The sequence below is a fragment of the Ambystoma mexicanum genome, chromosome 14, assembly GCF_040938575.1.
Source record: "Ambystoma mexicanum isolate Mex_15411 chromosome 14, UKY_AmexF1_1, whole genome shotgun sequence".
In the NCBI taxonomy this organism is placed as follows: Eukaryota; Metazoa; Chordata; class Amphibia; order Caudata; family Ambystomatidae; genus Ambystoma; species Ambystoma mexicanum.
Genome location: NC_090940.1, coordinates 608,975,193 through 609,002,908, shown reverse-complemented (window position 1 = coordinate 609,002,908; position 27,716 = coordinate 608,975,193).

Below are 27,716 nucleotides of genomic sequence, written 5' to 3'. Positions count from 1 at the left end.
GAGCACAAGCACAAACACCATTCACCATATACATGCATGCACACCAGCCATCCATACATTTAAGTGTGCACCCTTTCACCGTACACACACACACCCACCCAGTCACCCATACATTTGTGTGCACCCTTTCACCATACACTCACAGACACACGTCATGGGGTTGAGGGGAGCCCTATTACTTCAAAAAGAAATTGGGCCTCAGTATAAGTTTGCCGGTCCGGTAACAACGGTACCGGTAGGCTTAACGGTACTGTTGTTACCAGACCGGAAAACTATGAGTTCTTCCAGGTCTGACCTGGCAGGCGTACCGGCACCCGTGAGCAGAGCATGTCGGGTGTACCGCGGGGGCTGTGGGGGCCCCTCTTACGCCAGTGAATAAAGCTCCCGGCGCGTCCCATGATGCACCTGCTTACACCCTAGGAGTTTTTACATGTGCTGCTGATGAAACACACATACACACTTGATGTTTCAATGCTAGAATGGATGTGGGTTGGAGAATTCAGTGGTGGTCTGCAAGCATTGCCTCTCCAGATGTTTCTGACTACAGATCCCATGATCCCTTACCATTGACTACACTGTCTAGGGCTGATGGACGTTATGGTCCAAAACATCTGGAGAGCCACGAGTTACGGACCCCTGCCAAACAGGGTAGGTAGGCAACTGAAAAGTAGGTACATCTAGGAAAAAACAAGGGACGGAGGATTATTGCAAACACCATGAAAGAAGTTTGAAGGACAGAAGGTCTAGCGTCGATCCCTAGTCTAATATCAAATAACTCCCAGCGATACCCCCAGAACAGTACACAACCAGTCACGCACGGTATTACCCAATTTCTTCAGTTACAATTGTTCGCCTGAACAATTGACCGAATTTAAAGGGTCACAATTGACCTTTTCACAATTGACCGTATATATATATATAATCGCCTTTGGTAATATATATATATATATATATATATATATATATATATATATATATATATATATATATATATATATATATGGGGCTTTGGGCGGCTTTGGGTTGGGTGGGGGGTTGCGGGGGTTTCCCCCCCGCATATATGTTACAATTGACCTTCACAATTCGGTCAATTGTGAAAAGGTCAATTGTCATTCGAACAGTTGTAATACGAACAATTCGTATACAACCGTCACGCACAACCTCAGGGTGTAGAGCAGGGGTAGCGAAGGTACCCTGCCCTTAAAGCTCCTTCCTCCAGTTCATGTCACAGATGACCTCAATAACACGTCAACTCCCAAATACATTAGAAGGGTTTTTACAGTGACTCTAGGTGCCGTACATCTCTCTCTCATCTAGTGAAAGCAAGACCCTCCTCCACCCAGGCATCCCTACTCCCTAGGCTAGAATCCTCTGATTGTTTACCCATACTGCCTAGTTTCTACCTCTCTGGCTGCGAGGGCCTAAAGGTAACCACCTTATCTATTTAGCTCCCATCTTGGACTTCCAAGCTGTAACCTACTCTGCTTTTGTGTTATATGGAAGGGGTTGTGGGATTGCGCCTTCCAGACACTGAATATCCACTCTATCTTCTTCTTTCATGCCCTAGTGTTCTTCTTCCTGTATCTACCTATCACTCTTCCTTTCTCCATCTACTATCCTATCTCCAACACCACATACCTTCTGTCCTCTCCCTGCCTGTGTCTTCCTCCTCTGTCCCCCCATTGTCTCTCTGACTATCCCTCTGTCTGCAACCTGTTTGTCTGGAGGCTCCGGTGGGCTGCCATGTTGTGGGCGGTCCCCTCTGTCTGCAACCTGTCTGTCTGGAGGCTCCGGTGGGCTGCCACGTTGTGGGCGGTCCCCTCTGTCTGCAACATGTCTGTCTGGAGGTTCTGGTGGGCTGCCATGAGGTCCCCTCTGTCTGGAGGCACTGGTGGGCTCTGGTGGGCTGCCATGTTGTGGGTGGGTGGTCCACTGAGAATGTTGATGGATGTCATGGCCTGAAAGGAGAAGAATCTGACCAGCATCTCCATACAGAGGCATAGGGGGATTAACAGTGGTACTGGCCAAGCACATAGAGGCATTTACAGAGGGGGCAGGAGCTGGGGCCCTCCCATCTGCCACCTTTCTCCTGTGGGGTGGAAATGGCCATGGCCTTCACCCCGGTAGCTTGCCCAATCAGAGGCTAAGAGGGGTCGCCATCCCCTCTAAACAAGGTCATTCTAATGTCCTTGCTGCACTCGCCACAACGTGCAAACGTTCATGCATCTCACCTGTGGGACGCTGCTTTTTGCAACATGTCAAGTGTCTGATTAGCACACCCAGGATGCCTTCGGTGCTGCTGGAAATGAGAAAAACACAGCTGAGCCATATCTCTTTGGAGATAGAACCAGAACGTGAAATGTTACTGTTTTTTTCAGTAAGCCATGCAAAGGTGGGGAAACACGTGAGCTTCTGCTGCAGTCTCGGGGAAAGAAGGAAGCACACACAGTACACACCTCAGAACCTAGTTCTCATGCATTAACCCTGAAGCACACACAACATTGTATAAGTGTAAAATAGACATCGTTATTTTTTATTAGCTTATCTATAGTTTACATTTAAACATTTTTATGCTATTTACTAAAAAAGAAAAAAAATCCATTAACCCTTTAAGTGTCATGGGTATTTCTCCCCAGTGCCAAGGCCTTTTTTGGTGATTTCGGTATGTGGTCATTCAATGGCTTGTAACTTTTTTGTTACATGAGATATCTCGGCCAAATTTGGCTCCTTTTTTCCCCACATGTAGGCGGTCGTAACGCCACCCAGGAATCCCAGGTTGCTGTAGGGGGGTGAGAGAAAATAAGCAAAAAGGGCGAACATTTTGGGTTTTTTCAAAAAATGCCAATAAAATGATGTACAAAGAAGCCTGTGGTTTTTCCCTTGTAAGAGCTAGGAACAAATGGTTTGCTGTGCTGAGTTCCCCAATCTCCTGGCTTTCAAAAACAGGTTGAGTGGAAATGGAAAAAAAATATTTTGATGTGGTTATCAACCGTTTTGTGAGAGGTAGGCGATTTTGGCCATTTTTGCCAATTGGAAATGCATGGAGGGAATGGAAGAAAAGGGCAGGAAAGGCGAATTGGAGGACAGAAAGGCATATATTTCTGAAAAGTAGACAAAATTCCATGTTTAGGAAGGGGTGATTTGCGTAGGTCAGGCAACAACTAGGTAGGGGAAACTGCCATTGATTGGGGGAAAAGCGGGAAAATGACCGAAAAAAGGTATGTGTTGGACATGGTTGGCTTGGTACGGCAATGGCTTCTATGAATTTTGAGAAAAGCAATGTTCTGCTACATTCCCCCGACTCTTGCAGTTAGGAGAGCACACATTTTTTGTAGTGTTTTACAAAACAAGCAATACCACAAGCCAAACACTGAGCCATGGTACACAGGAGTTTTACGCTCAGGGCTTGACCAGACGCACTTAGCATGTGTAAATTGGGAAAACCAATGTAGTGAGGAACGGCAAGCATACATATTTTTGAAAGAGCACAGGCAGACCTTTTCAAGGGTAGGTGACTTGTCCAGGTTACAAAAGTGTATGGTGGCTAAAGCAGCGACTAAATGTAGGTCACATTTTGGAAATGAAAGGGTTGTGAGACAAAGGGCACCAGCAAATGGGTCAAAACGTTATGAAAACCACACAAACACAACACATGGCCTACCGTCCTGCGTTCCCACAGGTGTCCCGATGAAAACGGTACCTCACATGTGTGGGTGCACCTACCTGGCCGCCAAGGGGAAAGCCTAAAACACAAGTAACCCCAAGTCTGTTTTCAGAGCGGAATCTCAGACATTCTGCCGACCGGCACAACATACAGATATGGGCCTCGGGTGTCCAAGCCACCGAGGAAAACAGGGAACCCCATGTATTTCCAAAAAGAGGACACCCGTGGGAATCCACAGAGGTATGATTTGCGCACATCACCCCAGAATTTATTACCCAGACAGCCCTGCAAAGTCCGAAATGTGGGGAAAAAAACACGTTTTCCGCACATTTCGCTCGGCGCACCCATCGAAACACGCCCCCAACCACACATGGCCTACCGTCCCACGTTCCCACAGGTGTCCCGATGAAAACGGTATCTCACATGTATGGGTGCACCTACCGGGGGTGCAAAAGGAAAAGGGTAACCCACTGGTAACCCCAAGCCTTTCGCCACTGCCCATTGTGTTCATGTGGGCAACCTACAGATTTGGGCCTAGGGCGTCGAAGCCAGCAAGGAAAACAGGGAACCTCATGCATTTTCCAAAAGAGGACACCCCTGGGAATCCACAGAGGTCTGCCTTGTGCAAATTGCCCCAGTTTTTATTAGCCACAATCCTCGACAAAGTGTGATATTTGGTGGGGAAAAAACACAATGTTCACTTTGTCTGGGGTTCTGGGTAATAAATTCTGGGCCGCTTCGCGCAAGTCAGACCTCTGCGCATTCCCACAGGTGTCCTCTTTTGGGAAATGCATGGGGTTCCCTGTTTTCCTTGCTGGTTTCGACACCCTAGGCCCAAATCTGTAGGTTGCCCACATGAACAAATTGTGCTGTGGCGAAAGGCTTGGGGTTACTAGCGGATTACCCTTTTACTTTTGCGCCCCCGGTAGGTGCACCCACACATGTGAGGTACCATTTTCGTCGGGACACCTGTGGGAACGCGAGAAGGTATGACATCTTTTGGTGGCGACGTGTTTCGGTGAGTGCACACAGGGAAATGTCTCTGAAATTGGCTGGAAATGCAGACAATTCTCAGATATTTCCCTCTGGCCACTCACCGAAACACACCGCCAATAACACGTGGCCTACCTTCCCGTGTCGCCACACGTGTCCCAATGAGAGGCAGACCTCTTGTGTGCAGGTGTCGTACTTGAGTGACAATGGGTATATCTTTTGTATAGTAACTTCTCTGTAGTGCGCTTAGGAAACAGTAAAGTACTGGTAGTAAGCCATTTCACATGCACCTTTCCTCACACTTCCCATACATACCAGTCACAATGCAGTTAGACACGCAAGGTGGGATTTAGCACAAGGAGAAACCTCCTTGTGGAGCACAAGAAGGTTCGTCCTTGTGAGCAGTGATGCCACGACAAGGCACCCACCGGATCACTGGCCATTCGTATACCTTTCGTGTCTGCAGTCAGTTGGCATCCATTTCAGCAGTTGCACTTCTACCAAATCACTAGCACCAGAGCAAGTGAATCTACACATGAGCATATCTACACACTTATACCACGTGGACATGTGCTTACAATGCAACTGTGTCTCTAGCAATATCTTAACTATCATTTGGCAGCAATTGTATAGCAACTGTGTCTGCATGCAAACTTTATGTGCCTGCAATCACATGTGGACACTGATAGCAAGTGCATACTGGCTCACTTGGCTACCCTGCCGACAGGCGCTATCTTCCACACCAGCTTTGAGTATGCCCATAGCAACTATGGGCAAACATTCTTATGTTCAACCGTACCCACACAAAACACCTACCCTGCACCATGGCAATCATTTCTGCAGTGCTGGAAAAGTGCATTCCCAGAAATTGCATCTGCATGTTCTTTGTGTCTTTACCTAATTCACACACCAATCATATCCAATTCATTCCTACAGAAGACGTATCACTTACACCACACATAACGTTACTCGCAGTAAAACAATAAACAAGGCAGGATGTTACGAGGTACGCAAGACACCGCTGCCATATAGTTGGTGTCCAAGTACCACTTTCATGACACTTAGACCTCAAGGGAGGGAGCCAAAGTGGCGTGTATTATTTTGAAAAGACACCCCTTGAGTGGTGGGAACCTGAATGGTGTTCTGGTCTTCCACAACGCACCGCTTGAGTAGAGGGAGCGGGACTGGCCTTTCTTTGCTTGCCAAACCTTAGGTGGAAGGAGCCAGATTTGGGTTCCTTTCCAAAGTACGCCGGAAGTGGATGGGGCTTTCCAGACGTTTTTTTCTACGGCAATCCTGAACAGGAGCAAGCTGCACTAGCGTGCCTTGCCAAGACACCCCAAAGGGGAGTGACCCAGAGTGCTCCACCCTTCTTCTCCATGGCCCGCCTCAACTAGAGGCGGTGGAGTGGCATTCCTTTCCAAGATGCGCCTGCTTTGGAAGAAACAAGCATTGCGTTACTTTGCAAGGCACACCACGCGCAGAGGGAGCTAGACTGCCTTTTCCTTATGAGGCAGACCTGAAGTGAAAGGTACCGGGGGTGATGTCTCTTTCCCAGGCAGGCCTCAAGTGGAGGGGGCAGGACTAGCATTGCTTGCCAAAGCACGCCAAAGGGGAGTAAACCATAGTGCTGTCCCCATCTACTCCAAGGCACACCTCAAGTGGAGGGAGCTAGAGTGCCATTTCTTTCCAAGATGCGCCTGCTTTGGAAGAAACAAACATTGCGTTACTTTGCAAGGCACACCACACGCAGAGGGAGCTAGACTGCCTTTTCCTTATGAAGCAGACCTGAAGTGAAAGGTACCGGGGGTGATGTCTCTTTCCCAGGCAGGCCTCAAGTGGAGGGGGCAGGACTAGCATTGCTTGCCTACGCACGCCAAAGGGGAGTAAACCAGAGTGCTGTCCCCATCTACTCCAAGGCACACCTCAAGTGGAGGGAGCTAGAGTGGCATTTCTTTCCAAGATGTGCCTGCTTTGGAAGAAACAAGCATTGCGTTACTTTGCAAGGCACACCACGCGCAGAGGTAGCTAGACTGCCTTTTCCTTATGAGGCAGACCTGAAGTGAAAGGTACCGAGGGTGATGTCTCTTCCCCAGGCAGGCCTCAAGTGGAGGGGGCAGGACTAGCATTGCTTCCCAAAGCCCGCCAAAGGGGAATGACCCGCATGGCACAACTCAAGTACAGGGACCCGTAATGATTACTATTTCGCAGACATGCCTCCAATGGAAGGAGCCTGATTAGCGTTCCTTTGCAAGTCACGCTTTGAGCTGAGGGATCTAGACTGATGTAAATTTCGTAGGCAGGCCTCAAGGGAAAGCTACGGCTGTGGTTGCCTTTCCAAGGCAGGCCTCAAGTGGCGGAAGCAGGACTAGCAATGCTCATGAATGCACGCTAAATCAAGTGAAGTGAGTTGACATCCTGTTGCATTTTCATTGAAGGTACACCTCCAGGGCAGGGTGCAAGAGTGCCATTCCTTTACAAGACATGCACAATTTCAGTGGCTAAGGGTCCCTTTCAAGGAATGATGGGCATTTTCGGAAATCAGTCGATCTCCCAATAATTTTCCTTTGTATGTTACAAAAGGAAACAAGGCTGAAAGCAGAGGGCAGGCTGGGAAGGGCATTGGGGACAGTACACCCGAGTATCCTTCTTCTTTCCTTGTTTTGTACACACCTTACATTTTTGGTACGGTTGTGCCTTCGTGGCAGTGGGAGGAACATAATCACCAAAGTGTCGCTTTTGCAATCTGGCCTCTTCTTCGACCTCTGGAAAAGAGGGAATTTGTACATGAACATTAGCCAGAGATTGAACTATTGCTAATTCAAAATTCAAAAAGGAGAGGTTGTTTTCTGGAGTAGCTGCACGGTACACCACATAAGCGTTGTACGTTGCTATATGCACAATGTGTGTGGCTAACTTTTTGTACCAGAAACGCGACTTGCATTCAGCGTGGTATGACTCAAGCACTTGGTCATTTTTTTCTACTCCACCCATGTACTACTTGTAATCCAGAATGCAATTGGGCTTCAACACTTGCTGAGTCTGCCTGCGCAGAGGGACAGCTGAAGTACTTTCATCATGAATAGTACTTAGCATGTACACGTCCCTTTTGTCGCAGAATTTCACTGCTAACAATTCATCCTACCGCAATGCCATACGTTGTCCCTTGACCAACTTCTTACACACAAGTTGTCTGGGGAAGCCTTTGCGGTTACTGCGGATTGTACCGCATGCCAGTGTGCCCACATTGAACAATTCCTTGAACAGTGGAATTCCAGTGTAGAAATTGTCTACATACAAATGATGTCCCTTGTGGAGCCATGGTGTGAGAAGATCCCAAACAATCTTCTCACTTGTCACTAAATGGGCTGGGCAGCCCGGAGGGTTTAGGGTAGAGTCTTTACTAGTGTAGACTCTCATGCTGCTGACATACCCAGTGGTACTTTCACACAACATGTACATTTTGATCCCATATCTTTATCTCTTGTTAGGAATGTATTGCATGAATACTAGGCGACCTTTGAACAACACCAACGATTCATCAATGGATATGTTCTGCCTAGGAACATACACCTCTGCAAATCGGTGAGTGAAGTGGTCCAGAAATGGCTTCAGTTTGAAGAGCCTATCAAAGTTTGGGTCCGTTCTGGGTAATGCTGCCGAGTTGTCATTGAAGTGCAACATAAATGCTCGAAAGCGATTTCTGCTCATTGTAGCTGAAAAAAAAGGGGAATAAAGTGGTGCTACAGTAGACCAGTATATCGCGACAGACGGCTTGTGTCCAATTCCCATGAGCAGAATGAGACCACAAAACTGTCTCATTTCAACATCGTTTGCGGGTACCCATGCTTGTGCTCTGGAGTGGGATTTCAGAGTGGGACCCCTAGACCTCATGAACTGTGCAACGTATAAATTGGTTTTCTGAACCACATCTGCAATGAACCCATCAGCAACAAAAAGGTTGAAAAAATCAATAGGCTGAAACCCTTCTGTATGCACTGTGCACCCTGATATACCAGTGAAAGGGGGCACAACAGGCTGAGCCATTGCTGGAGGCACCCAGAGCGACTCTTGAGTCATGTCAGAAACTGCCACATTGCGTGGCCGTCTTGCACGTCCCCTCCCCCTTACAGGTCCTGCGTGTGGGAAGTGTGCGAAAAGGTGGACGCACTCTTCCTTCCTCTTCGTTATCAGATGATGACGATGATGAGTGGGAGGAGGGACTTTCGTCAATGGCCATCTCACTTCCCCAATCACTTCCCTCCTGCCCCTCAGAAGCACTATCTGTTTCAGAATGCATGTACACATCTGTGCCTTGCTCTGAGCCAGACTCCATCACTACAGCTAATGCCTCCGCACCAGACATTGATCGCCGAGAAGCCATAAGTACCTTCGCTATGGAACCCTTCACTGCCCAAAGACCAGATGAAGACTGAAACAATAAGTATGTGTGCTTCTTAAAGTATGGAACGTAGCACAGTAAGTGGTATTCAGTGCCACAAACCTACTCAACACAAGTACACCAAAAGGTCCAGACTTTGCTCACAAACTGTAGCAGCCCTCTGCAATATGACGTACTCCCTGCACGCTACAATAAACGGAGTACTACTTTGCAAACACTCACGTGAAATGCTAAGGACCAGCTGACTGCTTTCCTACAAGTGGGTAGACAGCTACAAATCACCTACACCTAAAAGAAAGAACAAAAAATCTATGGACAATGTCCTCTTCCGTTAATCTTTACAGAAATACAAGCGTGGGGACGAGGATTTCAGCCACAGTACCTATTCAGAAACAGCCAACATGCTTTGCACCATGCCCTCCTCCATGGGATGCTTGTGGATGGGAAATCGAGGTGAGAAGGAACCATGCAACGTATTAGTGATTGGGTGAGTTGAAAAGCCATAGGCAATGAAGAAGCAGAAAGGGAAGATAAATAAAGTACACGGCTGGCCCTTCCGGGCAACTGCTGGCACACTTTTGACAAAAACACCTGCTCCTTCTCATAGGGGTGTCTGTTGTAAGGGGAAAGGTCACAAGGAAGAAATTAATGCAAGGCCAAGCAAATTGATTGAGTCTGATGCAAGCGGTGATGGGTAGCTAAGAAATAAGCAGCACATACATACTGAATGCATTGACATGCCATGAATGCAGACAATTGCTAGGAACTGGGAATCTCACTGCCAACATACTTACTACCATTTTTATTCACATTTCACATATTCCAGTACGTCCATCAGTTACTGGGCAACCCCCCCGGTAGAATAGCGTCTGGGCAAAATCCATTATGTCTCCAATGAACAGCTCCATGCCTGTTTTGGAAAGGTGTACCCCATCTCTGTGAAACATCACAGCACCTTTGATATTGCCATGGTGAATGGTCCGTATTCTGGTGTTGCCCCCTGTCAGTCTAGTGAACTCGCCATTCAGTTTCCACACCGAGCGGTTATGGCCCTTGTATTCCTTGAGTTCTCCAATCCATCCTGGGAATCATCTGGGACCAGGCCACCACAGTGTTTGGAAACCTCTGTGCAATCCATTTAAGGTCCGTCATGAGCTGCTCCTGTACCCCATTCCGTCCCACAAACGCAAAATCATTTCCTCCCAGGTGCACCACTATAAGGTCGGGGGGGGCCTCTCCTTTTGCTTGGGCATCAATGATGGCTCCTCTGAGCTGGTGAAGGCGCATCCCCCGACCCCAAACCAATGTACTGCAAGGCCATCCCTTCCAGACCCAGATGTAGGTGGCCCTCGGAAAGGTGGTGCAGCCCTTTGGATATAAGAGTGGCCGAAAATCCACACAACCCTCATCCTCACTAGGAAATGGAAACAGGAAAACCCCCATGATTATGGATATACATACAGTTTACCAAATAACACAACGATTGCGTCAACACATGGCTCTTGTAACAATCCCAGACACATACTTCACCCACTCAGAACGCACCTCTCATTTCAGATAACAGTAGGTTGACACATAATCGCCACAATATTTTCAGGGGAAAGAGGTGAAGAAGATAGTATGTCACCTTGTGCCAATAACACAGTTGTGCTGGCACAATTGCAATCAGTAAAGGTTTCTACTCCTGTGGGGCACCAACTGCACTGAACGGTGTTGAGGTGACTTGCACATGCTACACCACTATACTTTGGCAGGGTGACTAGTCTGCCAGAGAATATGAAGTTCACAGGAAGTGTGCTTTGTACACTCTTTGATTATAGGTACCCTGACAGAATGTACCACAATCACCACAAATGGATGCACCTTCAGACACTTTCATTGTGAGTGTTTCGGCCACAGCTCCAGGACCACTGGTGAACTTGGGGGTACTCAACTACCAAGGCAGAGAGGCGGGCAAGGTCACACACATCAACCACCACCACCCTACATCGCTTCCTGGTCAGCACTACAGCTTTCCCCTCCAGGAAGGGATGGGGACCATGCCAAGGCACCCTGCCCCCAAGGCTGAATTAGGGGGACAAAATATCCACCAGGGGACGGACGCCAAAGACCAATGAGATCCCCACACCCCCCAACATCCTGCTCCTCTAGCTACCCTGCGTTACAGCTTTTCCCCCTGCAAAAGGATGGGGACCCTGGCGGGGCCCACTGGACCCACTGCTGGAATTGGACCACAGAAATGGTGAACGTTGCAGTAAAATGATTGAGCTCTGTACCAAGTGTGCATAGCATGCTAAGAAAAAATGACCATCTGCATAACTACTGGAAGAAAAATTGAAAATTTGCTGCTACTTATGTCGGCCAAACCGTTCCTTCTGCAAAGCAGGCATCTTCCTCAATGCAAGGCACAACCATCACTGGCCCCCGAACCTCCCCACTACTCTTTCCCACCCATATCACTGACAATGCAGCCACAATTTCTTCCACCCCAGTAACCCTCCACCCCCACATTACCAAGTAATATATGTTGTACTTACATAAGTCAGCGAAAGCTTTTCAGTAGCCGCAACTGCAAAGGAAACATAAAAGAATTACATTAAGTGCTTTGCCTACCAATAACACATCCAAACTATCTGGCAACTATATGTACATTTTTCAGCTCCTTCCACCACATACATGACACTTCCCAGTCATCTATCATCATGGAAGCCTGGACTGCACAATGATAGGAAATTGGAATAGGACCAATGGGCATATGGCAACCCCCAGCACAAAAAAAAAAACATTGCCCAGATGGCTAAGTGGCAAAGTTCCCTCCCAGGGAAAAAGCACTGTTCAGCTGGACTGGGGGGCATTTTGTGTGCTACCCCGGCAAGTGTCTTACTGGCCACCACAATACCTCCCAGAGCAGCCACTTCCCTTCATAACACCAACACTACAGGCCCAGTTCCCACCCATCCCAATAGCAGTGTGCCCTCCACCCACTATACAATGTTGCAATAACCACATTTTCATACTTACATAACAAGGGAGATGCTTGAACTGCTCAGGACCTGTAAAGGGAAAAACAAAACATAAATTATCTGTGCCAGCCCACCCACATACCAAACCACCCATACTGCCCCCCTATTGCATTGGCCAGTACGTTTTGGCCACCCCGGCGCCAGATTAGCACACCAATTTAGGGGCTGAGGGGCACCCTAAATTGGCAGCGAATGATGTACTGCAACGGGGGGTGGCCCTCAACCCCCCACCCCAAATGGAGGGCCCCACCTCATGCAACCCTCCCTGGGGGCAGATAGGGGGGGCCCCACCTCATGCATCCCTCCCTGGGGTCAGATGCCCCTTCCTAGGAGCAGATATCAGCCCCCAGGGAGGGTTGCATGAGGTGGGGCCCTCCATTTGGGGTGGGGGGGGGGGTTGAGGGCCAACCCCCGTTGCAGTACATCATTCGCTGCCAAAGATCAAAGATGTTAAAGATCTTCGGGGGTAAGTGGATTCACTTGTTGGTTTTTTATTCTTTTCAACCGGTGGTACCAGCACAGTGTTTTGGGTCCCTACAGGCGTAAATTGGCTTAGAGTTTGTCTTGTTCCTTCGGCCTCTGTGTCTACAATGACTATAGTTACAGGGGGCATTGGTTCTGTGAGTGTGGATACAGATGTATATATTTTCCCTGATTTGTTAGTGATCACACTGTCCCCCACCCGAGGCCCTTTCTCATTAAAGACATCCATATTCAGTGGCTCTCCTCCCAACGGATGTTGTGAGTGTGTGAGTGGAAAGAATCTTTCTGATCTTCTTCTCTCTTTGTCTCGAATTACGGGCTCTAGTATACTCTTCAAGATGTTGGTAGTTTGTTCCTCGTTTTTATCCATTTTTGTTTGGATAGCCGTAATGAACCCTTCTACAAAGATAATTTTGTTGTGCAACATTGCAATCACTGTAGTTTGGTCTCTTATCTGTTCATTTTGGGTTTTAATCAACTTCGTGAAAGGTGCCATGGTTAGAGAAAAAGCTGTTATTAGTTTGGGATCAATTGTGCTGTGACTACTCGATTCATCCTGGCTTTGCTCCACCTGGGTGGCTATTAAATCCATCAATAGATCCTCATCAAGGGAGTAAGATGTTGCTTTTTCCAAGTCAATCCTTTGTCGTTTATTTGCGGGGGTTGTCTTTGTTAGTTTTAAGCCGAATGTTGTCTGCTGTTTGTTGCCTGTTTTTGAGCCTGCTAAAGCACATTGTTTTGCACTTAGTCCCATTGTCGCCGGTTCCAGCCGCTTCAAATCAACTGCCGGCAAGCCTTCGCAATGTCCAGTGGTGAGCTGTACCCTAGAGTCTGTTCATTGTCCAGAACAGCCTCCCCCCTCCGTCATGGTGTCTACACCTGGGAGTGTATCTAACAGACTGCCTTGGCTCCCGGCAGCCAAGCTGTGACCTTTCCACCACTTTCTGTGGGCATTAGACCGTTATCCTTAGTGTGCAGATTGCTTTTAGTGTTACCAAAATCCCATCCTTGTTTATCGTCTTTCCTGTAGTAGTGAAAGCGCTGATTCCCTTTCACCAGAACAGGCGTGATACCCCGGGGTCTCCAAGTACTTTCCAAAGTGCCGTGAGCCAAATGATTATGTGATTGATATTTGGCAGTTGTACCAAATGTGTATGAGGAGGTTGGTGTGGCTCCCCTATGTGCCTCCTGGGTAGCGTGTCATGGTTTTACAGACTCTACTACTTTGGGATTTTCTATCACTCCTGCAGAGAGAAGAGGTGTAGATTTGCTCTTGCTGATGTTAGGACTTGGGTGGTATATAGGGCTTGTGGCCTCCCCCAAGTTGAGTCCATTGGCTTCTGCTGTGGGTTCATGTCCGTTATCGCTCTTTTCCTCACTCAGAGGTACAATAAAATCAATGTCGTTTAGGAGCACCATTGCTGCCTCTGGTATTTGTTCCACCAGTACCATCCCTTCCCTTTGAAGGGTATTTTCGTGTGTCAATATTTTCTAAGTTATTTCCACTGTGGGGATCAAGTGCACTCTAGACTGGGTCACTTGAAGGCTGCAGGTGGGGGGTTTGGGGCAAGCTACCTTCATCATCCATGTTAGATGTAATGCCTCCGCCCACCATTCCCCAGTACAGTTTGACTATCCTCAAGAGTGGATTCAAACGTAGCTGACACAAAGTCTGAGTCGTCCTCCATACAACATCGAGGCTTGGAGTCACAACGGGAAACAGGTATGGGTTTCAGATAAAATTACAATAAAGTTTGAAAGTGGCCCCAAAGGCACTCCGCAGATGAAAGGGTCAAAGCCCCACAGTCTCTGCGGTGCAATAATTGTCTAGTTGTCACAGGCAAGTGTCAGGAAGGTGAGTGGCTGCTTACTTCTGCTGCTAACTTCCAGGGGTACTAAGTGAGCGTAATAAGCAAGCAGAACATGTGCGAACAGAGAGTCTCCTCCTCCAGCCCCACACAGCCCACCAGCCACCTGCTCCTTACTTGCAAGTTCGCTGATCCAAGACTTTCTTTTTTCCTTTATTATCCTTTTCTGCTCTTGGGTTTGCCACTCCAAAGAACTGAATGGATTTTTCCAGTCCTTGGCCCAAAGGTGCGGAGAACATCGGAGCACAGCACAACCGCGTTACCCTGTGGAACACCGTAGAACACTTCCTCTCTGCTCCTCTCCACCTAGACATTGTTATACTTTTTGTCTTTTTTGGTTCTCTGCTGTGTCTGTCCTTTTCTTGATAGCTTTGCTTTTTTAATGATTGTTCTTTTTTTGTATTGGGCCAATGCTATATGTGAGTTTCTAAGCATATTCTGCACCCCTGTGTGTCTCTTTTGAGTTCCTGATCGTATGTTGTTTGTGTATGTTGACGTGGAACTGCATAGGTAAAGTGGGAGCAGTGCCTTCCTTCCTTCCTTCCTTCCTTCCTTCCTTCCTTCCTTCCTTCCTTCCTTCCTTCCTTCCTTCCTTCCTTCCTTCCTTCCTTCCTTCCTTCCTTCCTCCTTCCCTCCTTCCCTCCTTCCTTCCTTCCTTCCTTCCTTCCTTCCTTCCTTCCTTCCTTCCTTCCTTCCTTCCTTCCTTCCTTCCTTCCTTCCTTCCTTCCTTCCTTCCTTCCTTCCTTCCTTCCTTCCTTCCTTCCTTCCCTTCCTTTCCTTCCTTTCCTTCCTTTCCTTCCTTCCCTTCTCTTCCCCACAAGGGCAGTCCAGCACTAAAACATTTAGTACTTCTCCTCTGCAAGAGATTCACTTTCGGATTTCCCTGGGTTACTTAAGGTAAAACCGAAGGTTTAAAAATGTAACAAGAGTGTGCGACCCCTGTACTGAGAAGGGAACATTCTTTCACAGAATGTCTTTCACTCAGGATGCTCTACAACCACACTTTAACTCGTTGACCCATCACATAGGAGAAATATCCAGAGTACCAACAGCAACCCCAGACACGTGTTCCAGCCTTGTTGTGCCTCATCGTCAGCTCACCTCAATGAGGATTCCCAACAAGGCTGATAGTCTGGCGTTGCTGATGGTATACTTGTTCAGAGGAGAATTGCCAGCCATTTTGGTGATGGACTGCCTAGGTGGGTGGGACGAGACTGATATGCAACTGGCTATTTCTCCTCTGTGATGGCTCAGTGAGGTAAAGCGTGGTGTAGAGCCTCTCGAGTGGGAACGTACCCACAGAACAGGCTATTTGGCCGTGTTCGTTCTCAGTAGAGGGGCTCCCAGACCTTCGTATAAATGTTTACGAACGTGGAGTTTCACCCTATATATCCTGGTCTAATCCAGACTTCAACTCCCTGTTCACTGTGCTTAGAGAGGCACAGCTCCACCTCACTGATGAGGACCAACAAGACAGAAGCACGTGTCTGGGGTTGCTTTTGCTACTCTTGTTCAGAGAAGAATTGCCTAGCGTTTCGGTGCTGGACTGACCAAGTAGGTGGGTCTAGATGGATATGCAAATTAATATTTCTCCTCTACAGTGAACCAAAACATGGTTGTAGACCCTCCCGAGTGGGACCCTACCCATAGAATAGGTTATTTGGCCGTGTTTGTTCTCAGTAGAGGGGCTCTCAGACCTTTTGTATATATGTTGAGGGTCTTGGCGGTTCACCCTAAGTTATCCAGGGTAATCCAGACATGCACCCATTGCTCACTGTGCTAAGAGAGGCACAGCTCCACCTCACTGATGAGGCTCAACGAGGACGAAACACGTGTCTGGGGTTGCTGTTGGTACTCTTGTTCAGAGGAGAATTGCCCAGCATTTCGGTGCTGGACAACCCAGGTGGTGGGACCAGACAGATATGCAAATGGCTATTTCTCCTCTGTGATGGGTCAGTGAGCTATAATGTGGTTGCAGGCCCTCCCGAGTGGGAGCCTACCATGGCGGGTCAGGTGAAGGACACAGACTCTTGTAAGACATTATCTACTGCCACTGTTTAGAAACAGAGCAGCCGTATCTACCGCATTAGCTGTTGAACCATGTAAAGAATCAACTGATCTTAACGTAGTTCACTTCATCTCGATGCATGTTTTTAGTGCTTGGTTATGCAGATCTCGATTAACAGCTGTAGAATGTACCCGTTGCTGAAGCCTCTGGCTATTTTAATGTTTTAATCCCTTATTTGCCACCCCTGTTGCACTCTCTGACTAAGTATGACCATTGTATTTTTTATAATGTGTGTATGCATGTGTATGACAATGAAATGCTTTTATGGAATTTTTACAACCACATAAAGGTATGATTAAACACATTATTAGGTGAATATCTATTATAGAAAAGGATAAGGCCTATCCTTCTCTACTTCTATGGGGTCTTCCCTATCTAGCAAACTAGCTAAGGTGCTTGTCAGTCATTAGTGAATACATTAACGGAATCTGTCCACTGTCCAAACTAATCCTAACTAACCCTACAACTATCTTAACAACTATAGGCAGGAGAATGACCCCCTTCTCTTGGGTTCTTGATTCTTGCAAGTTTGCTGTTCAATAACTATTTTTCAAGCAGTCTCTTCTGACTTCTTTAATCAGTTCATATAGTTCTCTTAATACTTTGTTACACTTTTGTTCCTTCTTAACACAGGGTTTCCTTGTTTCTGTACGCATGTGTTCCTTGCCAGTGGATTCTGTTAGTTTGTTACTTTTCTCTATAATTCTCTTTCCAAAAGATCCTCTTCCATTTTCCCAGGGTAAGGTTATCCAAACTTTCTGAGTTTCTCTCTTGAGTTTTATTTCTCTTCTATTTAGTTTATCCTTATAGAGACGAATTTGTGAATGTCCTTCCTATCTCCACCTTTCCTAAGGGGCCAGGGTGGTGCATCCACAGTACAATAGTGCCCCTAGGGGTGATACACAGGGGGAAGATCACATAGGAGAGGAAGCTCCTTATGGGATTAAGAACGACCCTTCCCAGAGAATGCAGTATAATCTCTCTTTATCCCAAACTCCCTCTTTACTGAACACCAACCATTCTTTCCTATCTTCAGATAGCGCCAACATCCTTTGTTGTACAGTCAGTTAAGTTAATACCTCACACCGGACTAGAATACCAGGGGACACTATTGGTTTTCTATGTAAAGATTACACAAGTACTGTGAAGAAGAAGATGTCCACGAGGATGCAGATCACTCCTGAGAACTGGAGTGATCGGTCTAGTCTTCCACAATATTTGATTGTGTTACAAAATAATTCTATGAAAGCAACTTTTCCTCCATGGACCCCAAACCTTTTGCATTTGTTCTTGTATCCTAACCTGACTTTTTACAGTGGAGCGCAGCGTTAGGCTGCACTCCGCTGGGCTTTCCCTCATTGTTATGGGGAAACTGGCATGTGCTTCAGGCTGATAGTACTGAGAAGCTTTGTTTCTCTTTGGCTTTCGATTTTGTTGCCTCTTGTTGGTAACATTTTATCATTGCGTGAAGTACCTTACTGTATCGTGCAGAGGGACACTATGTTTTCCGGCCCTACACAAACTCTAAGCAAACTTTGTTGTGCCTCGAAACAGACTGACGGCAGAAGTAGCCTTTTCTTATATTTGTGTAACCTTTTACTGAGCCATACTGCATTTGCAGCGTTTGGCCCAAGACTGTGGCTAATTTCCAATATGGCCGTGCCACATTTTCTTTCATCTGTTCCTTTGGTCATTTTGTGCTTTGATCTTCCCCCTGCCCTTCCAGGGCCTGGGCCTCCTAATTTGGGAATGCAGTTGCATACGAAAGCCGCTTATTTCGCAGGTCCCTGCAGGTCATGTGTGTAGGTACCCAGTGGGCTGGGACTGTCTGGTCCCAATCCACACTAGTGGTGCCAAGGTGCCTGGTGTGCACAAGAACACAAGAAACTCAGTGGTCCCTGATTGGACCACTGCTGGTGTGCATGCATGGAACAGATCTTCCCATTGGTGGGCTGGATTCGAGCACTCGCCTGACTGTGGATATGAGGAGGGGCCCTGCATTCACTCCAGCAGATCAGCAACAGGTTCCAAGCAATCTGACCAAGGATCCAAGCATCCTGAAGAGCCGAGCAGAACAAAGGATGATCCTGAGACGCACTGAAGAGTGCTGGCACCTGAATCCTGCTGTTGTCGCGGTCAAGCCCTCCTTTGCGCTTGATCTCAGAAGACATGTAAAAGTGCTTTGAAACCGTGGAGTGGTGGGAACAATCACTCTCGATCACTCCTGCTAACTCTAAAAGTAAGCCTGTTCGGAAGTGTCCCTCCGCCATCCAGTAGGCTGTCCAGCTGAATCCTTGGTTGCCGTGCAGGAGAGTCACCATTGTGAGTTTCAAACCAAGACTTTGAAAGCACAGCGGTGGTCAAGAGAAGGACGGACACAGCAGAGAACCAAAAAAGCCAAAAAGTATTACAATTTTTTTTGCACACTTACACTGTGTTGTGTGTGTTTCAGGGACGATGCTTGAGAACTAGGTTCTGAGGTGTGTACTGTGTGTGCTTCCCTCTTTCCCCAGGACTACAGCAGAAGCTAACGTGTTCCCCCACCTTCGCATGGCTTACTGAAAAAACAGTAACAGTTCACGTTCTGGTTCTAGCGCCAAAGAGATAAGGCTCTGCTGTGTTTTTCTCATTTCCAGCAGCACCGAAGACATCCTGGATGTGCTAATCAGACACTTGACATGTTGCAAAAAGCAGAGTCCAGCAGGTGAGATGCATCGAAGTTTGCACGTTGTGGCGAGTGCGACAAGGACAGTAGAATTACCTTGTCAAGAGGGGATGGCGACCCCTCTCAGCCTCTGATTGGGGAATCTACCAGGGTGGAGGCCAGGGCATTCCCCACCCGACAGGAGGAAGGTGGCAGTTGGGAGGGCCCCAGTTCCTACCACCTCTGTAAGTGCCTATATGTGCTTGGGTAGTACCATTGTTAATCACCCTATGCCTTTGGATGAAAATGCTGGTCAGTTTCTTCTCCTTTCCGGCCATGACATCCATCAGCATTCTCAGTGGACCACCCACAACATAGCAGCCCACCAGAGCCTCTAGACAGACAGGTTGCAGGCAGAGGGGACCACCCACACCATGGCAGCCCACCAGAGCCTCCAGGCAGACAGGTTGCAGACAGAGGGGACCACCCACACCATGGCAGCCCACCAGAGCCTCTAGACATACAGGTTGCAGGCAGAGGGGACCACCCACACCATGGCAGCCCACCAGAGCCTCCAGACAGACAGGTTGCAGACAGAGGGGACCACCCACAACATGGCAGCCCACCAGAGCCTCCAGACAGACAGGTTGCAGACAGAGGGGACCACCCACAACATGGCAGCCCACCAGAACCTCCAGACAGACAGGTTGCAGACAGAGGGGACCACCCACAACATGGCAGCCCACCAGAACCTCCAGACAGACAGGTTGCAGACAGAGGGGACCACCCACAACATGGCAGCCCACCAGAACCTCCAGACAGACAGGTTGCAGACAGAGGGGACCGCCCACAACATGGCAGCCCACCAGAGCCTCCAGACAGACAGGTTGCAGACAGAGGGGACCGCCCACAACATGGCAGCCCACCAGAGCCTCCAGACAGAGAGGTTGCAGACAGAGCGGATAGACAGAGAGACAATGGAGGGACAGAGGAGGAAGATGCAAGAGGGAGAGGACAGAAGGTGTGTGGTGTTGGAGAGAGGAGTAGATAGAGAAAGGAAGAGTTATAGAGAGATACAGGAAGAGAAGAGGAACACCAGGGCATGAAAGAAGAATATAGAGTGGGTATTCAGTGTCTGGAAGGCACAATCCCAAAACCCCTTCGATATAACACAAAAGTATAGTAAGTTGCAGCTCGGAAGGAGAGAGAGAGAGAAAGAGAGAGAGAGAGAGAGAGAGAGAGAGAGAGAGAGAGAGAGAGAGAGAGAGAGAGAGAGAGAGAGAGAGAGAGAGAGAGAGAGAGAGAGAGAGAGAGAGAGAGAGAGAGAGAGAGAGAGAGAGAGAGAGAGAGAGAGAGAGAGAGAGAGAGAGAGAGAGAGAGAGAGAGAGAGAGACGGAGACGGACGGAGACGGACGGCTCAGCACCTAGGGCCACTGTTTAAACCCTTGTACTGTATTTGGGAGTTGCTCAGCTATTGAGGTCCTCTGTGACATGAACTGGAGGAAGGAGTTTTCAGGGCTGGGTACCTTTGATACCCCTGCTCTACACCCTGAGACTGTGCGTGACTGGCAGAATACTGTTGGGGGGTACCGCTGGGAGTTATTTTATATGAGACTAGGGATCGACGCTAGACCTCCTGTCCTTCAAACTTCTTTCATGGTGTTTGCATTAATCTTCCGTCCCTTGTTTTTTTTCCTAGATGTATCTACTTTTCAGTTGCCTACCTATCCTGTTTGGCAGGGGTCCATAACCTGTGACTCTCCAGATGTTTTGGACCACAACATCCATCAGCCCTAGCCAGTGTAGTCAATGGTAAGGGATCATGGGATTTGTAGTCAGAAACATCTGGGGAGCCAAAACTTACAGACCACCACTGTATTCTCCAATCCACATTCGTTATAGACAAAATCAGAGCATTGAAACATCAAGTGTGTATGTGTGTTTTATCAGCAGCACATGTAAAAACTCCTAGGGTGCGAGCAGGTGCATCATGGGACGCGCCGGGAGCTTTATTGGTTAGGGAAATCAGGAGAAGCAGTCCCTGCACCCTATTGCTTATCATGGCAGGATGTTTGTGCATGTGGAAATATAATACACATTTGGGAAATACTATTAATTAAATATTCTTCTGTGGTTTCGAGACACTGTGTAGTGCGGTGGTATTCAGACTTTTTTTTTATATTGACCCCCTGTTAATTAACATACACGTTTCTTCAGCTTGAGGATCAAAACAAACAACCATTATTCTGCCACTCCTTTTAGTGAGGCAGGAGTTGCAACATTGCCATTCTCCTGCCAGGAACACTGACAAGTGGAAACAGACCTCTTTCCTTGCCTACCAAGATTCTCTTGTCTACCAAGACCTGTGATTTTCATGCTGTGGAAGCAGAGGGATATATCCTGCAACTTATCTAGCAAAGCACCCATCTGCCGAAGTTTATTATCCCAGCACTTTTGGGCCAAGAGATTGGAGGCTGCGTCAAACCGCGAGAGTTGCGCTCCCCTGCATCACTGTGTGACAGTGACCGTTGCTGGAGGCGGTTTTCCTGTGTTCTTTCCAGTGCCCTGAGGCTTACTGCATTGGTGCTTTCTTTGTTCTTCATCAGAATCAATAGAAGCAGTTCCTGGCCCAATTCTGGACCTGTATCCACACCGGTGCGCCTCTGCATCTGGGAACCAAACCCAGGGTGGGAAATCGTACGTCCCATGACCACCTCCAGACCTGCCAAGTCTGGGCCAAAACTAAGCTAAGGGCAGTGAGTAGTGAAGTCACTTACCGGTGACCCTTTGTTCATCCAATCGCATTTACGCATAGAAGGCTAGTTTTGATCTTCCTTTGGCTGGGATAGTATTGACTCCCTAAAGTCCTCCGAAAGTCAAGAACAGCTTTGTTCACCATAGCAGATCCTATCCCAACTCTTGGAACCCATTTCACCCCCTCCTAACGTTTTCCTGCATTCTAAGAAATACTTTGAGAACCTTACGCACGACCGTGCGCTTTTACGCGTGCATTGAACACTAATTAAAGGGCTCCATACATTTTAGGACTTGATTTATAAAGTTAGGGTTGCCAGCTATGAAGACTGTCAGTGCTATATAAGTTATTCACCCTTTTTCCCTTGCAGGTATTGGGGGGCTTATTAACTTTCTCGTACTGACGATAGTGACTGTATATATTTTACATAGTGCGTTGCTTGTGTGGTGTATTGCTATACCGCTTCATTATTCGTATGTGTTGTTATTGGGCCTATAATAAATAGTATATTTTTGTAATCCGATAATCCTCCTGCGGGTGGTAATCAGTGGGTGGATCTCATGGGGAGGGAAGTCCTCAATGGGACCAGTGACTGTAACTTTGGGAGAATGCTGTATACAGCCCCTCCATTTCTGTCCCCTCTATCCTCTGACTCCACTCAGTCCTCTGTGGTCCCCCACACGTCTATCTATAACTGTAAAGTAGAAAACACTGCCCATACAGGTCATACTGGGATGAAGAAGAGTGAGGCATACCCAGGTGGAATGCATGCGATCACTGACACGAAGAAGAACAGGCAAGGGGGCAAAAGCCCACAGCTGAACCAACATGCGTGGTATAGTCAACCAGTCTTAGCCCCTATGATGAAAATGGAAGAAGGACTATGTACCTTGTCAGATCCTCCCTGGAGGAACCGAGAGCTGCCTGGAGGCTCACCACAGAGAACAGGAAAGGCTGACAGAGCCTTGGGGAACACACGCTGTGTTCCACTTTTTCCAGGCTGGAGAATTGGAGGTACGGGAAGACCAGGAGTCTGACTACATGGTCAGGCCAAGAAGCAGACTCCAACAGGAATCAGACCTGGGAATGCTGCAAGGACACTCCATTGGCCTGTGCTGGTATATTTGTACAATTTGTGTCCAGGCGACTCCATTGCCTGCCATGTGGAAGAAAACACCTTCCAAGATGGCCACCCATCGCATGCCTTATTTATCCTAATCCAGGCTTAGGCTTCACTGCAGTCCACCGATTGGCCTCCAGGCTATTTTAAGTAGCCTATCCCGTGACCCGGCAGGTGGAAGCCGGCCCACATCAGCAAGGCCCAGGGAGACAAGGCCATCACCTGTCCACAGCCTGTCATCAGCTGTCTACGCCATTAGCCAGAACCCCTACACAAGTTGGACCAGTACTTGTAAAACCATATTAAGGTAACCTCTCAGCAACATGTGCCAGGACGCTGGCTTTTGCCTCCACCGGCAACCCGAATGCCTGAACTATTTATTCTGATTGGGCATCAGTCACTTACTGTATTACTAGCGCGAGCTTGTCACTGTGTCCCGCCTAATTAGCCCACGTATTCTGATCCGGTTTGAGTACTCTGGCCCGAGCCGTACTACTTCAGTCTGTACAGATCCTGTATTCCACACTGCGTTCACATCACCCTATAACTTGTGCCCTGCATATTGCTTAATCTAGTATTCATCTGCACTATGGCAACCCCCTGACTTGCCAAGCTATCCACCTAATTACCAGATTGTGTCTCCACCTTTACCATGCCCTATTCTACTGCATTCTGATCATGCACAACTATATGTATTTTGCCCCATGTACCTATGTCATGTGTATTGTTACCAATTCGCCAACAAATTACGCATATTCTGCCCATACTGCACTGTTCTAACCTACTTGGCTTTGTCTAATTTGCCTTGGTAATATGTACCTGCACATTAGTCTCCATGATCAGTTGCCTGCGCATAACCTTTAGCCAGTCCCCTTGCCAGTCTACTACCACACAGCATCACCATATGACTAATTGAAACGTGCGCACATTGTACTTAAGTACCCTGTGTAATCCTCATATGCTCACTGCCTGCATGTGCGTGCTGATTTTGTGCTTCTCACATGTATGCCTCAGTGGTTATCTGATTGCCTATCCTATTGTTTCCACTTGTGACTTGTCTCTGTGTGCCCCACCATATCGCAGATTGGCTATACTGTCCTCCCTCTGTGCCCTGGAAACACCTGCCTTTGTATTGCCTCCTTCTCATCACACCCACAGCATACCCGCAAAAGATGTTAAGCTCAATTATTATTTACTGTATAATGGCTGCCACTACATTCCTTGATACTAGTGGTCAGGAATGTCATAGTGGGCTCCCCTTACTAATGGTAGAACTAATCTTACCTAACCTGCCTAACACAGGTATGAATAGCTTTGACACCATCCGCCCAAAATACTATGGTGCTACAGGGCTAATAGCTCATGCCTCTCTTCCATGCACCACGACGGACAGAAATGCTAAACTCCGTGCCAGACTCACTAAATTGCATGAGCCACTCAGAAGATCCCTACCACCACCTAACCTGAAAACGCATTGCCAGCATAGTACGAAACCTAACTACACTAACCAGCCCTCTTTACCATCAGTCTCTAACACCAATGCCCTCCAAACCCTAAGACACAAGCCTAAGCCCACTGCTATAAATACATCTGCCCCTATCCAGGTTAAAGTTGAAACAGAGGCCTATTCCTTTAAAGGAGCACTCCTTAATGTGAGATCACTCATGGCCCACGCACTAGATATAGCTGACCTATAAGGTAATCTGGATTTCCTTGCAATAACAGAGACTTGGCTGCATAATGCCGCAGGACCATCGCTTATGTTAGCTATACCAGATGGATACACAATATCCAGACAAGACCGAGATTGCTCCTGAGGTGGTGGAATCGCCATTATATCTAGAGGGAGCCTATCTCGAATATTAGCCTCTATTCAAACCTTGCAATCATGCGAAATCCTTACTGCTAAGTTCCAGATAAATAACTCTCAAATAACTCTCAATCACTCACTATCCATCTATTATACAGACCACCTGGTCCTCTTGGAACCTTTGAGGAGGACCTGCACAGTATATCATCTAATGACGTCAAATTGACTTCACAACTACTTCTACTAGGGTACTTCAATCTAGGATTTGATGATCCAGCGGATAAGCACACCTCGGACATAGCAAATACCATTAACGCGTTAGGTTTGTCTCAAAAAGTCAATAAGCCTACCCATATGAAGGGGAGAATATTAGACTGGGTAGCCGACTATAACTGTACAGCTACTATTTCCCCCATTTCACCTCAACCTTGGGCAGACCAGTCACTGGTGTGCTTTAATCTATTAACCTCCAGACCTCCACCTATGGCTCCGCCAATGGCGCCACCATGCTTAACCAGAAACAAAAAGAGTATTACAGCGGACAAAGTTGCTATCCTCCCAACTCTAAATGCCCTGCCAGATAATCTAGACCCTAGCACTCTAGTCCATGAATATAATAAAATCATGCTTTCTACAATGGATAAAATTGCCCTACTTAAACTTAGAACAAGTAAACCTAAAGGCCATCTAAATAAATGGTGCCACAATTAAAGGACCTACGCCTTTTGAAAAGAAAATGTGAAACTACTTGGAGACTATGCCCTTCTAATGAGAACAAAGTAAACTTAACCTCCATCTCTCTGCATTACAAAAATGAAGTTTGCCTGGCAAAACGGAATTCCTATGAAGAACGTATTGCCAAATCTAATTCTAGTATGAAGGAACTTTTCTCCATACTGAAAGAACTAGAGTCACCAATAACTACACTCAATATATGTACCAAGAATAAGACTTGGTGTGCAGACATCCAACATGCGCTAGCAAACAAAATAAATACGCTCCAAAATGAAATACAGCAATAGAAAGACACTCTGAACCTACAGCACCTGTCCAATATCCCACCGCCTTGTGATATACTTACGGCCCAAACTAGCCAAACGAGCTAGACAATCTGGCTTCCGTCCACTACATGGGATGGAAACTGCCTTAATTGATTAAAAAACCCAAATTGATGAGTTGAGAGATAAAGGGAAGACAGCACTTCTCCTCTTACTTGATCTCTCAGCTGCATTCGATCTTGTGGATCACAAGGTCCTTTGCAGACACCTGGACTCTGCAGCTCATTTCTCATCCGAGGCTATCAGATGGATAGAATCATTTTTGAGCGAGAGAACCATGAGAGTATTCTCCCCCTCGGCAGCGGCGGACTCCACACCTATCCTGTGCGGTGTTCCTCAGGGTTGATGTGTCTCCCCGACTCTATACAACATTTTCACCAAACCTTTGTTCGATGATCTGGACCTTCTGGGTATCACCTTCACTAACTATGCGGACGATACACAGATTCTCCTCCCGCTTTCTGGGGATCATAGCAAGGACCTGGAGTTGGTGAAGGTATATCTTATCATCCAGGCATGGATGACCACCCATGGTCTATGCCTGAATGATGATAAGACAGAGTTGTTAATCTTGGGCACGAACTCTAACATTAACAAACTAGGCCAAGAATATTCCTCATTTAATATCGACGGAAACATCATCAAGGTTTCCAAGGAAGTAAAAACCCTTGGATTTTACCTTGATTCTACTATGTCCTTTAGCAAACAAGTAAAATCCCTGGCTTCAATCACTGCCTACACTTGCAAGCTGATAAGAGCTGGCAAGCCTTTCCTTTCTAACGACAGTTGCATAATTCTAGCTAGAGCTTTAATACTCTCCAGACTTGACTACTGCAATGCCCTCTACAGCGGTGCTAACAAAGTCACCATACAGAGGTTACAAACTTTACAAAACAACGCCTTAAGAGCGGCGCTTGGCATAAACAAAAGAGTACATATCTCTTCAATTAGACGCCAACATAAATGGCTCTCCACCCACCACAAAATACAGCTCAAAATGATTTCCCTGACCCACAAAGCCTTAAACAATGCTGCCCCTAGCTACCTTATGAATAAACTAAATAGAAGAACATCCTTAAGACCAACCAGAGCCGGCAACGGCAATTGCCTTGTAGTACCAAGATTCAGGCTTACCACAATTGGTGGCAACAGCTTCCCCGTGAAGGCTGCCAAACTCTGGAACTCCTTGCCACTTAACCTGAGAGTAGACCAACCCTACCTACACCTTAGAAAGAATTTTATTAAACACATTAACTCTAATGACCTCTAGTCACCCTGTTACCAACGTTGCCTGTGCCCACTAGCCCCATCTACCTCAATTGTATATAATCTGCATTCTTAGAATTTTAGTTGTATAAATGCTACACTGCCCCGTAATGTTATTTGTAATTTATTCTGTTATTCATTGCTTCTGTGTATTATCTTGTAACCTGCACAAATTTGTAATTTTGTAAGCTTTGCACCTTCTTACTGCTGCGCCCTGTTACCTACGGGTTTGGTGCAAATTAAAAATTAATAAACAAACAAACAAACAAACACGTGGAGACTGCTGGAAGATGTGTAGAAGCCCGCGGCAAGAAGAAGCAGTCTCACAAAGTTCACTCAGCAAGCCGGTAATGCCACAAAAGGTACATGGGTTACTGTAGTGGGTGGAGGAGAAAGAAGAGAACAAAACAGTTGGTTGGGGAAGGCTGAAGAACCCCATCTTCCTTATACCACTACTTGAGGAAAACTAAAAGACAGTCGCATTAAAGCCAGTGTCTGGCAGGTTACTGAACCAGGCCCGGTTACAGAATACGACAAACCTGAGAAAGCAGTCTGGGACCCA